This window comes from Cherax quadricarinatus, chromosome 20 (assembly GCF_038502225.1).
Source record: "Cherax quadricarinatus isolate ZL_2023a chromosome 20, ASM3850222v1, whole genome shotgun sequence".
In the NCBI taxonomy this organism is placed as follows: Eukaryota; Metazoa; Arthropoda; class Malacostraca; order Decapoda; family Parastacidae; genus Cherax; species Cherax quadricarinatus.
Window position 1 is genome coordinate 45,905,775 of NC_091311.1, and position 14,660 is coordinate 45,920,434.

Here is a 14,660-nt window from a genome sequence, read left to right on the forward strand (position 1 = left end):
GCCTGGACAGATGGCAAGCAGGTGGTGTGGGACTACGTACGTCCATTCACACTGGGTGATACTTATCTCCAACACAGCAGGGAGGAAGGAGAGGCAACTGCCAACTTAGGGAGTCTCAGAGGTCTAGAAAATATGGTGAACCTTCCCATCATCAGCGAAGTAGAGATCCCAGGGCAGCTAGTTTTCTGTTCCAGTGACTCAGCGCTGTGGTTCAGAGGGGTAACGCCTGCTGTACTCCGGTTACACGCCCCAGCTCTGAGGAGCTGGAGAAGATTTTTGCAATGTAATTTTTGAAATTAAGACACATGTGCAACATCTGGGTATCTTTACTGTAGACGTTTCGCCATCCAGTGGCTTTATCAATACAAATTCCAGGACATAACTTGAAGACAGTGGGACTATATACAGAAGATGAGGTAATCAGTCCCTCAACCTAGGAGTAGGTGCGAAGAGCACCATAGTCGTGGAGATTCTGAAGCAGAAGTAAGGAGCCTGGCGCTTATATACTAACGTCATTATATGCCATTCTTGCACAATGTAATTTTTAACAAACACATTGTAATGAACGTAATGAATCCTCAAACCTCATGCATTTTATACTCCATCTCTTGGCCATCAATGTATCTTTTAGGATTTGTGTACCATATTACGTTTATTTCGTAGTATGGGAAGTTGAGTGTTCAAACGACTTCAGGAAGAAATCCAAACTTTCTTCTCTCGAAGCTTTTTCTTCTCCGAGGTTATGGATCCCACAATTTGTATTTGAGAATAAACTGTTCTTTCTCGTCATAAAAAGGACCATCAAGTGTGTTATGTTATTATTTTATTCCATTGCGTTATGTTAACTCCGTCAGTACTGCTACCTAGCTAATACTTTGTTATCTTAAAGAGCTAACAAAAGTAGTCCTTACGTCTCCTCATTAGCCATTTCCCCTAATTTCTATTGTCATCTTCGTTTCTAAGCCTTGAATTTTTTAGAGGTTTTTGCATATAATTAACAGGGGGATGGCTCCATGCTGGAGCTGCATACTCCAAGTTGGACCTAAGAAGGAGTTTTCATGTTGACTCAGTCATTACGATGGTTAGAGTTGGAACACTATAAACTTTAGGAACCCAACTCTTGTAAATAATCCAACCAGATAAAGATAATTATTTATTGGAACTACCTAGATACAACGTTGAAAATAAATCCCATGATGACTTGACTTCTAGATGTTTACGTACTAAATTTAAAATACTTTTCTGAAAAAAAAAATCCGATTTAGACCAATATTTATTATTTTTAATGAACATTAACAATGTTTAACTGAATGATAACTAAGACTTGGAATGCTATGCGAGTAAAATTATATGCATTGTTTTATAAGAGGCGCTAAACCCGCATGGATTATGCGCAAATCACATCTTCCCCTCCAGAGAGGATCCTTGATGCTGGCGAAGGGCTCTTCATCCAAGGAACTGAACCTGACCTCCTCTTCCTCGGACTGTATCTAATTGTCTCTCATCCTCACCCCCCCCCGAGGCATTGTATACACCTTACGGGTTTAGCTCTCCTCCTGTGAATGTAATATTTAATCGCATCCCTATCCCTGGCTAAGATGCTGTTAAGGGACGGAGTATTGAGCCTCGAGCAGGTGACTTGGCTCCAGAGATGAGATATCTGGTGATAAACGAAGGCAAATAACAGAGCTTTCCAGCCTATTGTTAGGATATGTGGGAGAAGCGCAAAACCTGTATGTGTCATATGGAGCCTGGGTAATGGGAGGCATGAGCATATTCAGGCTTAATCCGAGGAAGGAGAGGTGTAGTTCCAATTTCCTTAAATCAAATCCTTAGCATCAAAGCATCCATCTCGGAAGGAATTTAGAATTTCCTCGTGAAAATTGCACTTCTGTAATAAGCCACCCTGAGAGATGGCAGTTTCCAAGTAAGAGTAACTCCAGTTCTGCCCCGGTGAAGCCTATGTAGCTCCCGTAGCTGATGAATCCTAAATGAAATTCTTGACGATATCCCCATGTCCCTACTGAAGTCTCGGGGCTCCGGCTGACACATTTCAACACTGTGACTGTGACCCATCCTGTGTGATGGACTATGATAGTGTGACATTTTATTGTGGCAACGTTTAGCTCTCCAGGATCTTTATAAAGCCAGCTTAAAAAATCTCCTGGAGAGCGAAACCTTGCCAGAATAAAATGTGGCATTAGTTACACTTGTGTCCTTTTACCCAACGTATTTTTGGTAATTCTACCAACAATATATATATATATATATATATATATATATATATATATATATATATATATATATATATATATATATATATATATATATATATATATATATATATATATATATATATATTATAGGTAGTAGGTTGGTAGACAGCAACCGCCCAGGGAGGTACTACCGTCCTGCCAAGTGAGTGTAAAACGAAAGCCTGTAATTGTTTTACATGATGGTAGGATTGCTGGTGTCCTTTTTTCTGTCTCATGAACATGCAAGATTTCAGGTACGTCTTGCTACTTCTACTTACACTTAGGTCACACTACACATACATGTACAAGCACATATATACACACCCCTCTGGGTTTCTTCTATTTTCTTTCTAGTTCTTATTCTTGTTTATTTCCTCTTATCTCCATGGGGAAGTGGAACAGAATTCTTCCTCCGTAAGCCATGCGTGTTGTAAGAGGCGACTAAAATGCCGGGAGCAAGGGGCTAGTAACCTCTTCTCCTGTATATATTACTAAATGTAAAAGGAGAAACTTTCGTTTTTCCTTTTGGGCCACCCCGCCTCGGTGGGATACGGCCGGTGTGTTGAAAGAAAGAAAGATATATATATATATATATATATATATATATATATATATGTATATATATATATATATATATGTATATATATATATATATGTATATATATATATATATATATATATATATATTATTTTTCCTTGGAAATTTACAAGTTGTTTGTCGTGTACAAACTCTAATCTCACCTGAGGTCACGTCTCTCACAAACACATTTTTCGTGCCTCTGCTTTTCAGAAAAAGAATATATTTTTTTCCGTGTTGTTTCATACGTTTTATTGAAGAAACCCAAACACTTTATGCACTGCGGCTATCGACCAATTTCTCTATCTCCACATTCGCTCTTACCAGTTATTTATCTGATAGTTATGTAACGCAAGGTAGTAAAACAAAACATGCGATAACTGTAGTAAATACGTGATTTGAATTATTGCAGATTTTTTCCCTTTTACCTTCATTTGTAATATTTATGTTGTATCGAGTCGCCTCATCTCCTCCAGACCTCCGTCAGTGGCTGAGTCGCCTCATCTCCTCCAGACCTCCGTCAGTGGCTGAGTCGCTTCATCTCCTCCAGACCTCCGTCAGTGGCTGAGTCGCCTCATCTCCTCCAGACCTCCGTCAGTGGCTGAGTCGCCCCATCTCCTCCAGACCTCCGTCAGTGGCAGAGTCGCCTCATCTCCTCCAGACCTCCGTCAGTCCGTCAGTGGCTGAGTCGCCTCATCTCCTCCAGACCTCCGTCAGTGGCTGAGTCGCCTCATCTCCTCCAGACCTCCGTCAGTGGCTGAGTCGCCTCATCTCCTCCAGACCTCCGTCAGTGGCTGAGTCGCCCCATCTCCTCCAGACCTCCGTCAGTGGCAGAGTCGCCTCATCTCCTCCAGACCTCCGTCAGTCCGTCAGTGGCTGAGTCGCCTCATCTCCTCCAGACCTCCGTCAGTGGCTGAGTCGCCTCATCTCCTCCAGACCTCCGTCACTGGCTGAGTCGTAGTATTACATCGTCAGACCAGTTTCGTAGTGGTCATTACGCTTCTCAATTACCGTCATTAAACGTGAGATTACATTTAATTCGTCTCTTCTCCATCGCTAACTCGTGAAGCCAGTTTTTACAAAATCTTGTGTGTGTTGGCAATTATATCATCCGCTGAACTCGTATACAAATAAATTATTATTAAAATTTCGTGGTGTAAGTGGGTTTGGATTCCTCTATAGTAATTATATCAGAAATTAGGTTTGAATTTTTGCTATAATAATTGACACTATCAGTTTCACCGTGTTATTAGTGGGAAATTTGGTAAGTTGAAGAACGTGGCCAACTGTAACTAAGGCACTGAACGACTCACACCTTGGGTAAGATAGTACTGAACGACTCACACCTTGGGTAAGATATTACCGAACGACTCACCCCTTGGGTAAGATATTACTGAACGACTCACACCTTGGGTAAGATATTACTGAACGCCTCACACCTTGGGTAAGATATTACTGAACGACTCACACATTGGGTAAGATATTACTGAACGACTCACACCTTGGGTAAGATATTACTGAACGACTCACACCTTGGGTAAGATATTACTGAACGACTCACACCTTGGGTAAGATATTACCGAACGACTCACACCTTGGGTAAGATATTACTGAACGACTCACACCTTGGGTAAGATATTACCGAACGACTCACACCTTGGGTAAGATATTACTGAACGACTCACACCTTGGGTAAGATATTACTGAACGACTCACACCTTGGGTAAGATATTACTGAACGACTCACACCTTGGGTAAGATATTACTGAACGACTCACACCTTGGGTAAGATATTACTGAACGACTCACACCTTGGGTAAGATATTACTGAACGACTCACACCTTGGGTAAGATATTACTGAACGACTCACACCTTGGGTAAGATATTACTGAACGACTCACACCTTGGGTAAGATATTACTGAACGACTCACACCTTGGGTAAGATATTACTGAACGACTCACACCTTGGGTAAGATATTACTGAACGACTCACACCTTGGGTAAGATATTACTGAACGACTCACACCTTGGGCAAGATATTAGCGAGTTCTTGCTAATTGGCCAGTTTTACCTATTCGGCACGGCATATACATACACGAAAGAGGAAGGCATGTTGTTATTGCAGCTTTTAAGTGATTTATACCTGTGTACTATACCTGTGTACTATGTTGATAAATTAGACACATGTGCAACTCTTGGGTATCTTTATTGAGGAAACGTTTCGCCACACAGTGGCTTCATCAGTCCATACGTAGGAGAAACTTGAAGGACAGGAGGAGAACGAGGTAATCAGTCCCTCAACCTTGAGTCGATGTGTTCAGTCCATCAAACCTGTGTACTATACCTGTGTACTATACCTGTGTACTATACCTGTGTACTATACCTGTGTACTATACCTGTGTACTATACCTGTCCGATTGTTTATATGTTTTATTATAAGTTAGAGTAATCATAGCACTGCATAAATTGGTATGTCAACGGCTGGTTTAATTATCCAAGAAACCTTGCTAAAATCTCTACTCCCTAGACATTATTTAACTTGAGCGAAAATATATGTTGCATTATATGAATTCTAGCATGTTTTGTTCACGTATTTTTCTTGGGTGAGTCGATGTTAATATTAAGAAAATTGAACTGGAGTATTGCGTCGGTAGAGTGGATGTCACCGAGTGCACAGCACGGTGCACAGCATGGTGCACAGCACGGTGCACAGCACGGTGCACAGCATGGTTCACACAGCACGGTGCACAGCACGGTGCACAACATGGTGCACAGCATGGTGCACAGCATGGTGCACAGCATGGTGCACAGCACGGTGCACAGCATGGTGCATAGCACGGTGCACAGCATGGTGCACAGCATGGTGCACAACATGGTGCACAGCACGAGTTACTATACACTATCCTCTGTGCACAGGCTTCGTCTACTTAGCTTTCCACATTAATCTTCATGACGATTATTAGTGATTTTTCTTAAGCGATCTATTTAAACAAGTCTTAACGTAAGCCATATAAATTTGTTAATAAATTAATAACAACTATTTCCTTTACCTGCCCTAAGAGTTTAGATTTCTATTTGTTTATTTAATAAATTTCATATAAATCTTGCATATTGAATTTCACAGATATTTTGAATTAGTAAGCAAGAAACCAGCACGTTTAGGTCCGACTTAGACCATTAACTAGTGACCTCTGTTGATATAACAACAAATAACACGGAAGAGGTGAGGGAAGGAACACGGAAGAGGTGAGGGAAGGAATACGGAAGAGGTGAAGGAAGGAACACGGAAGAGGTGAGAGAAGGAACACGGAAGAGGTGAGGGAAGGAACTCGGAAGAAGTGAGGGAAGGAACACGGAAGAGGTGAGGGAAGGAACACGGAAGAGGTGAGGGAAGGAATACGGAAGAAGTGAGGGAAGGAACACGGAAGAGGTGAGGGAAGGAACACGGAAGAGGTGAGGGAAGGAACACTGAAGAGGTGAGGGAAGGAATACGGAAGAAGTGAGGGAAGGAACACGGAAGAGGTGAGGGAAGGAACACGGAAGAGGTGAGGGAAGGAACACGGAAGAAGTGAGGGAAGGAACACGGAAGAGGTGAGGGAAGGAACACGGAAGAGGTGAGGGAAGGAATACGGAAGAGGTGAAGGAAAGAACACGGAAGAGGTGAGGGAAGGAACACGGAAGAGGTGAGGGAAGGAATACGGAAGAGGTGAGGGAAGGAATACGGAAGAGGTGAGGGAAGGAATACGGAAGAGGTGAAGGAAGGAACACGGAAGAGGTGAGGGAAGGAATACGGAAGAGGTGAGGGAAGGAACACGGAAGAGGTGAGGGAAGGAATACGGAAGAGGTGAGGGAAGGAACACGGAAGAGGTGAGGGAAGGAACACGGAAGAGGTGAGGGAAGGAATACGGAAGAGGTGAAGGAAGGAACACGGAAGAGGTGAAGGAAGGAACACGGAAGAGGTGAAGGAAGGAACACGGAAGAGGTGAGAGAAGGAACACGGAAGAGGTGAGGGAAGGAATACGGAAGAGGTGAGGGAAGGAATACGGAAGAGGTGAAGGAAGGAACACGGAAGAGGTGAAGGAAGGAACACGGAAGAGGTGAGAGAAGGAACACGGAAGAGGTGAGGGAAGGAATACGGAAGAGGTGAGGGAAGGAATACGGAAGAGGTGAGGGAAGGAACACGGAAGAGGTGAGGGAAGGAATACGGAAGAGGTGAGGGAAGGAACACGGAAGAGGTGAAGGAAGGAACACGGAAGAGGTGAAGGAAGGAACACGGAAGAGGTGAGGGAAGGAACACGGAAGAGGTGAGGGAAGGAACACGGAAGAAGTGAGGGAAGGAACACGGAAGAAGTGAGAGAAGGAACACGGAAGAGGTGAAGGAAGGAACACGGAAGAGGTGAGAGAAGGAACACGAAGGAGGTGAGGGAAGGAACACGGAGGAGGTGAGGGAAGGAACACGAAGGAGGTGAGGGAAGGAACACGAAGGAGGTGAGGGAAGGAACACGGAGGAGGTGAGGGAAGGAACACGAAGGAGGTGAGGGAAGGAACACGAAGGAGGTGAGGGAAGGAACACGGAAGAGGTGAGGGAAGGAACACGAAGGAGGTGAGGGAAGGAACACGGAAGAAGTGAGGGAAGGAACACGGAGGAGGTGAGGGAAGGAACACGGAAGAAGTGAGGGAAGGAACACGGAGGAGGTGAGGGAAGGAACACGAAGGAGGTGAGGGAAGGAACACGAAGGAGGTGAGGGAAGGAACACGGAGGAGGTGAGGGAAGGAACACGAAGGAGGTGAGGGAAGGAACACGACGGAGGTGAGGGAAGGAACACGGAGGAGGTGAGGGAAGGAACACGAAGGAGGTGAGGGAAGGAACACGAAGGAGGTGAGGGAAGGAACACGGAGGAGGTGAGGGAAGGAACACGAAGGAGGTGAGGGAAGGAACACGGAGGAGGTGAGGGAAGGAACACGGAGGAGGTGAGGGAAGGAACACGAAGGAGGTGAGGGAAGGAACACGGAGGAGGTGAGGGAAGGAACACGAAGGAGGTGAGGGAAGGAACACGAAGGAGGTGAGGGAAGGAACACGGAGGAGGTGAGGGAAGGAACACGAAGGAGGTGAGGGAAGGAACACGAAGGAGGTGAGGGAAGGAACACGGAGGAGGTGAGGGAAGGAACACGAAGGAGGTGAGGGAAGGAACACGAAGGAGGTGAGGGAAGGAACACGGAGGAGGTGAGGGAAGGAACACGAAGGAGGTGAGGGAAGGAACACGGAGGAGGTGAGGGAAGGAAGGAGAGACTCGGGAGAGACAGACGAAAATTTAATCACAAAACTTTCAAGGTAGGTAATTATCCCAGCGTTGTCCCTGCCGCCAAGATTTATGTCTCCACAGTAATAAATATTATCGTTATCGATTTATCGTCGGCGTCTGGAGGCAGGAGCATCATTACTTGACGAAGTGGATGAATGACTGGCAATACCAGATACTTCACTGCTCCACACCATTCACATGATTAATGATTATTACAGATGTTATAATGTGTATATATATATATATATATATATATATATATATATATATATATATATATATATATATATATATATATATATATATATATATATATATATATAATATATGTCGTGCCGAATAGGCAGAACTTTCGATCTTGGCTTAAATAGAAACGCTTATCTTGCCATATAGGACAAGTGAAAATTTGTGTATGCAATAATTTCGCCAAAATCATTCTGAACCTAACGAAAAAAATATATTTCACTGTGTTTGCTTAGTATTAAATTATTGTAAACGTATCTAAAATATATTTAGTTGGGTTAGGCTAAAATAAATTGCTCTTGTTATAATAAGGTTAGGTAAGTTTTCTAAGTTCCTTTTCGTGCAAAATTAAATTTTTTTACATTAACATCAATGAAAAAATATATCTTTAAACGTATAAGAGAAAATTTTAGAAAGGACTTAATTTTAAATGAGTTCTTGCTAATTGACCAGTTTTACATATTCGGCACGACATATATATATATATATATATATATATATATATATATATATATATATATATATATATATATATATATATATATATATATATATATATATATATATATATATATATATATATATATATATATATACAGCAGTAATGTGCAAATTAATTGGTACAAGAGTAAATTTTGTGGTGACCAGTAAAGATGTACAGCGAGATTTAACTTTATCTGGCATAGTGGTTCATTCTTCAAGTGCTCGACGAAGGCTCCTTGAAGGTGGCAGAACTGCCAGAAAGCCGGTAAAAAAAAGTTATTAAGAGCTGATATGAAGGAAAAACGGCTGCGGCACTCAATCATAAGGGATGGACGACACATGAATGAAGAAAAGTTATATTTTCAGATGAGGCTCATTTTGAAGTACATGGGTACAGATCAGTGGTAGTGAGACGGAGCACAAGCGAAACTCTTCGCAATGGACACATGCAACAAGCGCCAAAGCACCCACCTAAGAAGATGTTTTGGGTATTTTTACTGCTTAAGGCCCTGGACGGCTTGTTATTGTTAAGGGAACGATCAACACTGACAAACATAAGGCAATCCTGGCAACTCATAAGGCAATCCTGGCAACTCATAAGGCAATCCTGGCAAGTCATTTGCTTCCCATTGTTTATGGAGACTTTCGTGAGGGAGAAGGTATATTCCAGCAGGATGTTGCTCCATGCCACACTTCCAGAAAAAATGTTGACATTCTTCGAAGGGTTAACTAAGCGTTCTAAACTGGCCTGGAAACTTTCAAGTATCAGAATTATTAGGTTAGGTTAGGGAACAGGACAAGTGTTTCCTGACGCAGGTCTTACTCAGATGATGACCCGCAGCTGGAGCATTTGGTCATCTGACCGAAGCCTTCCGCTGGTCTACCGGTCCACCCCTTTAAAAATATGGTCACAGTTATAACCATTTTTGTAATAATTAAAATAATTAAAATTTTCCCTATTTTTCAATTTTTTCTCTAAGGTGAAAAAATAAACTATAATATACATATGTTAATTAATTCAGTTTAATAATGTACAGAAGCTGATGTTCAATTATCAAAAATAATTTTAGAATTTCATTATCCAGTTATTACAATAATAAACGTTTTTTAATTTTTTTAAATATTTTTAAATACACAGTATTATGACAGTTAAATATTTCAATTTCATATTTAATATAACAGGAACTCATTCAGATTTTTAAATACGTAACTGATTTCCGATTATGTTTTCCTCAGATTACTAATTATATAAATAAATTCGGAAATTTCGTATTTCACTTTTTTGGTGAATTTGTTAACCTGGCGGGGGAATCTGTAATTAGTAATCAGTAATGTCTCGAGATTAAGAGACGGAGGATCGAACCCTCTCGTCGGTTTGTGCTGCGTGATCTACGGGTTTGGCTCTCGGACGGTTCCCTGGTGACGCGGAGGATCTCTTGATCCAAGGGGTAAATGGACTTGTTCTCCCCTGCATGGATCGAACCTGATCACCTCCCGTAGGTTTAGCGCTTTCCACAATTTGTAATAACAGGAGTTACCGCCTCTTTGTCCTCAGTTCGATCCAGTCATTTCCCGAGGCGTTACGTAACCCATACGGGTTCAGCACTTCTCCCCTTTGAAATAAATAAATATTCCCATCATCACCATCGTCGTCACCATCACTACCATCACCATCACTACCATCACCATCATCACCATCACTATCATTACCATCATTACCATCACCATCACTACCACCATCACCATCGTCACCTTCACCATCACCATCATTACCATCGCTACCATCACCATCCTCACCATCACTACCATCACCATCACCATCGCCACCATTAACTTTTTCATTATATAAATAATGTTCCAGATTTCTCCAGAATATGTTGAATTTGGGTTAAATATAATTATTGAAGCTCTAATAAGACTCTGGTGATGTTATCGACAGTGGTCGGTCCAGTTGTCCAGTGGTCCAGTGGTCCAGTGGTCTAGTGGTCCAGTGGTCCAGTAGCCCAGTGGTCCAGTGGTCCAGTGGTCCAGTGATCCAGTGGCCCAGTGGTCCAGTGGTCCAGTGGTCCAGTGGTCCAGTAGCCTAGTGGTCCAGTGGTCCAGTGGTCCAGTGTTAGTGGGGTCAAGTGTTCGCATGGTCCAGTGGTCGTGTACCTGCCTCGCGGACCTGGTGGCGACTGTTGAATGCGAGACTCAATAATTTTCCTTTATTTTAATTAGTGAAGGAGGGAGAGGAGAAAGAAGAGGAGAATTAAATGGAGAAGGACGACGAGGAAGAGGAATAAAACAATTAAGAACTCTAAATTTATGAACAAAAATATGTTTTAAGAAAATATGGCGTATTTGGGCAGATCTGCCTACACGTATTTAGTGACCCACTGATTAATATGCCTGTCTTTCCGTGTTTGAGTGTGTGTGTGTGTGTGTGAGAGAGAGAGAAAGGTGTGTGTGTGTGTGTGTGTGTGTGTGTGTGTGTGTGTGTGTGTGTGTGTGTGTGTGTGTGTGTGTGTGTGTGTGTGTTTTGTGTGTGTGTGTGTGCGCGTGTCTGTCTGTTTTCTCTCTCTCTCTCTCTCTCTCTCTCTTTCCCTCACAAGGATCAGACCTCCAGCACACAACAGCTGGGTGGTGGACCAGCTCAAACACGATTATTAACACGTTCTGGGAGTCAGATTAAGGCTTTCCTCAGCAATGTTGGTTTGCCCAAGAGCTGAAACATTATATGGAATTGTGTTTGGAAATGTATTGGAAAAATAGTTAGTGAATACTCATATGTAATGAGGGGGGGGGAGTATGAATCGAATGGGCTCACGCACCAGACATTGCTAGATAAAGAAACACAAAAAACTATCTTTAAACTCAGCGCTTGAAGGTGATATTTGACGTTAATAAAAACTGAGAGGATAGTAGACCACCGCAGGGATTCACATGAGGTGTTTATAGAGTCAGGGCGAAAACTACAACGAAATTACCTCCACTGGGCATTCTTGAATGAAGAAAAGAGGCAAAAACCTTTCACATTCTAGCCATTGAGTAGTAGTGTGTTTGTACTTGAGGCGCCCCCTGCAGGGCCGTCTCCAGCCACCACCACGACCTTCACAACACCAGCTCTGCGCTCATGAATGAACGACTTAGTGGCTATTCTTGACTCCCGCGCGCCTTCCTTGGCTTTACCTCGCCTTGAAACACTCCAGCAGCGACAGCAATTGGTAAGGTATTTGATATGGCCGAGAGGGTGTTATTCGGGGTTGTGGTGTGATGGTGTTGGTGATAGCCCTGGTACTGATAAAAGTCGTATTTGTGCTATAGAGATAAGACATCACATATACGATCATTATACTACAAGCACAAGCGCTCTTCTAGTATGGGTCATACAGAGACCGCAGACGTGGCCAGCCTGCAGCCCTCACCACTTCCAGAAGATCCACTCTGAAGACCACTCAATTACACCACCATGATGCAGCATATTATATCTGAATTATGAAAACCTCCTTTGTTATTAGTGGCTGGAGGCAGCAAGCAGGAGGCCCTCAAGGAATGACTCATTCACAAAGTGTTGGGCAGCCACTTTGAGCTTGAGATACCTTTGGCTCTGTGTAAGGGGCTTGTCCGGAGTAGTGGTCCTATCGGGAGGGCTGGCCCCTGATCCCATGGAAGGCTCACTCTTAACCTCATGAACGAAGCTCGTCCCTGGCCCCATGGGCGAGGCTGGTCTCTGGCCCCATGGGCGGTGCTGGTCTCTGGTCCCATGGGCGGGGCTGGTCTCTAGCCCTATGGGCGGGGCTAGTTCTCAGCATATTCTCAGAATGTCCTTGACACTCGTGCAGATTCCAAGACAAAGTGTGGGAACTAAAGGCATGAAGAAAGAAAAAAATAATTTAACGATGGGCATTAATACGATGACATCAGTTGACAATGAGAAATCTTAAAAGGCTCTGCAGAGCTCGTGAGAAACTTGAGATGGTACACATACGCTAAACTGAGATATCGAATGATGGTAATACTCTCCTCACAGATGTTGTTCTGGTTATATTGTTCGTGTAGATACGTAAACAGGTGTTTCAGCAGGACTTTACCCCTGTGGAAGCTTTCTCCCAAACTATAAAAGATGATAATCTATTTTCCCAAGCAATTAACGACAGTCTCTTTAATGAAAACAGCATTATCTTTCAGGCAATTAATGACATTTTCTTTCACGTAATTAACGCACTCTCTCTTGAAGATTAAACTAACAACAAAACTTAACTTTCCATCCACTCACAAATAACCCACACATAGGAGAAAGAAACTTAAGACGACGTTTCGGTCAGTTTTGGACCATTAACCAGTCACGCACTAACACGACGGTAAGGGAGACGGCTGCAGTGATGAGTCTCAGAATGTAGCTCTTCCAGAAATCAGAATTTAGGAATTGGTGATCCAACATGTGTCTCGGTTTAAGGAGACCTGTAAAAAGATTTTAATCAAATACAGTGTATTAGTTTTGGTGCTAATTAGTTGGCAGGCGGAAAGAGACATGTCAAGCGCACATGCCTCTTGTAAGATGAGTGTAGCCACCAATTCTTTGATCACCATCAGGTACCTGGTTAAGAAGACGATTTTCACCCCACCTACAGATTCCAGGGCAGGAGTCTACGCCATTTCCCGTGGTAGATGAGGTTGAGTACACAGTATGTGGGAGAGATGGTAAGAAGCCTGGAGCAGCGCTTCAGAGAGTATGCAGCAGGGACACTGTGAATAACGTGTGATTCACCAAAGCTCACAAGGCCACCTGATAAAAGAGGGAACAAAAGATCAGTCTTCCTTGATCTTCATCAGTTGCCCTGAGAAGTAGCACGGTCTGCTTGTCGCTTGCAAATAACAAATACATCTCACGCACAGCAGACGGAGGATCGAGTCTCAAACACATCTTGCGCTGAATGATCCACATAAGTTTAACGCACTATTAATTGTAAAATGCACCAATTTCCCTTACCAACACTACTGTCAACATATACGGTACTTTTAGTGTGTTAGACATACTAGGTTAATATCTTGCTACATACGTAGTCAAGTAGCGTAGGCAACTTGACCGACACACCAGTGACCTGACACGCCTCACCCACCTGACTTCTCTGCTCCTTGTAAATATACTATAAATCTCCGTCCTGTGTTGAATTAATGTAGCTTCCATTAGGAGTTACGTATCCTTAAAAAAAAATATAGTTTCACATATGTGTTATTTACACCCTACCTGTATACATGTACAGGTTCCTGTAACCTATATTTGTTCTGCTGTAATATAATATCCAGTTTCTTTTGCAGTTTGTCCTGCATAAAATTTGTGACATTTTAAACATGGGATGTTAACTCTTTCGTTGTCGACATCCCCAAATTAAAAGTTCCTTCTCTTTGGCCATTTATTTTTTTAAATTAAAGCGAATACTTATGGAGTCAAAGCAGACGCGAAAATGGAGGTCAGGAAACACCTTCAGCAAAAGCTATTTTATCAATTTCAGTGTTCAAACAGACTTAATTCCTGGCTATTAATTAAGGTAGCATGCCCTTCTGTACTATTCTTTCGTCGCAAAGCTAACCATTGAATTTCAGAAAGCTCTCAGAATTTGGTAATTTAGCCTCTGCTATATAACACTTGATCTCCATTTTGAATTCAATATCACACAAAAATATCGACATATTTCCGTATTTCTCGGCCAATAAATTATAGCCAAGGACGCTTGGTCAGGATTTAGAACCTCACAATAATTAAAAAACATACAGTAAAAATTCAAAACAGACTGAAGGGTGTAATAAGATGGAT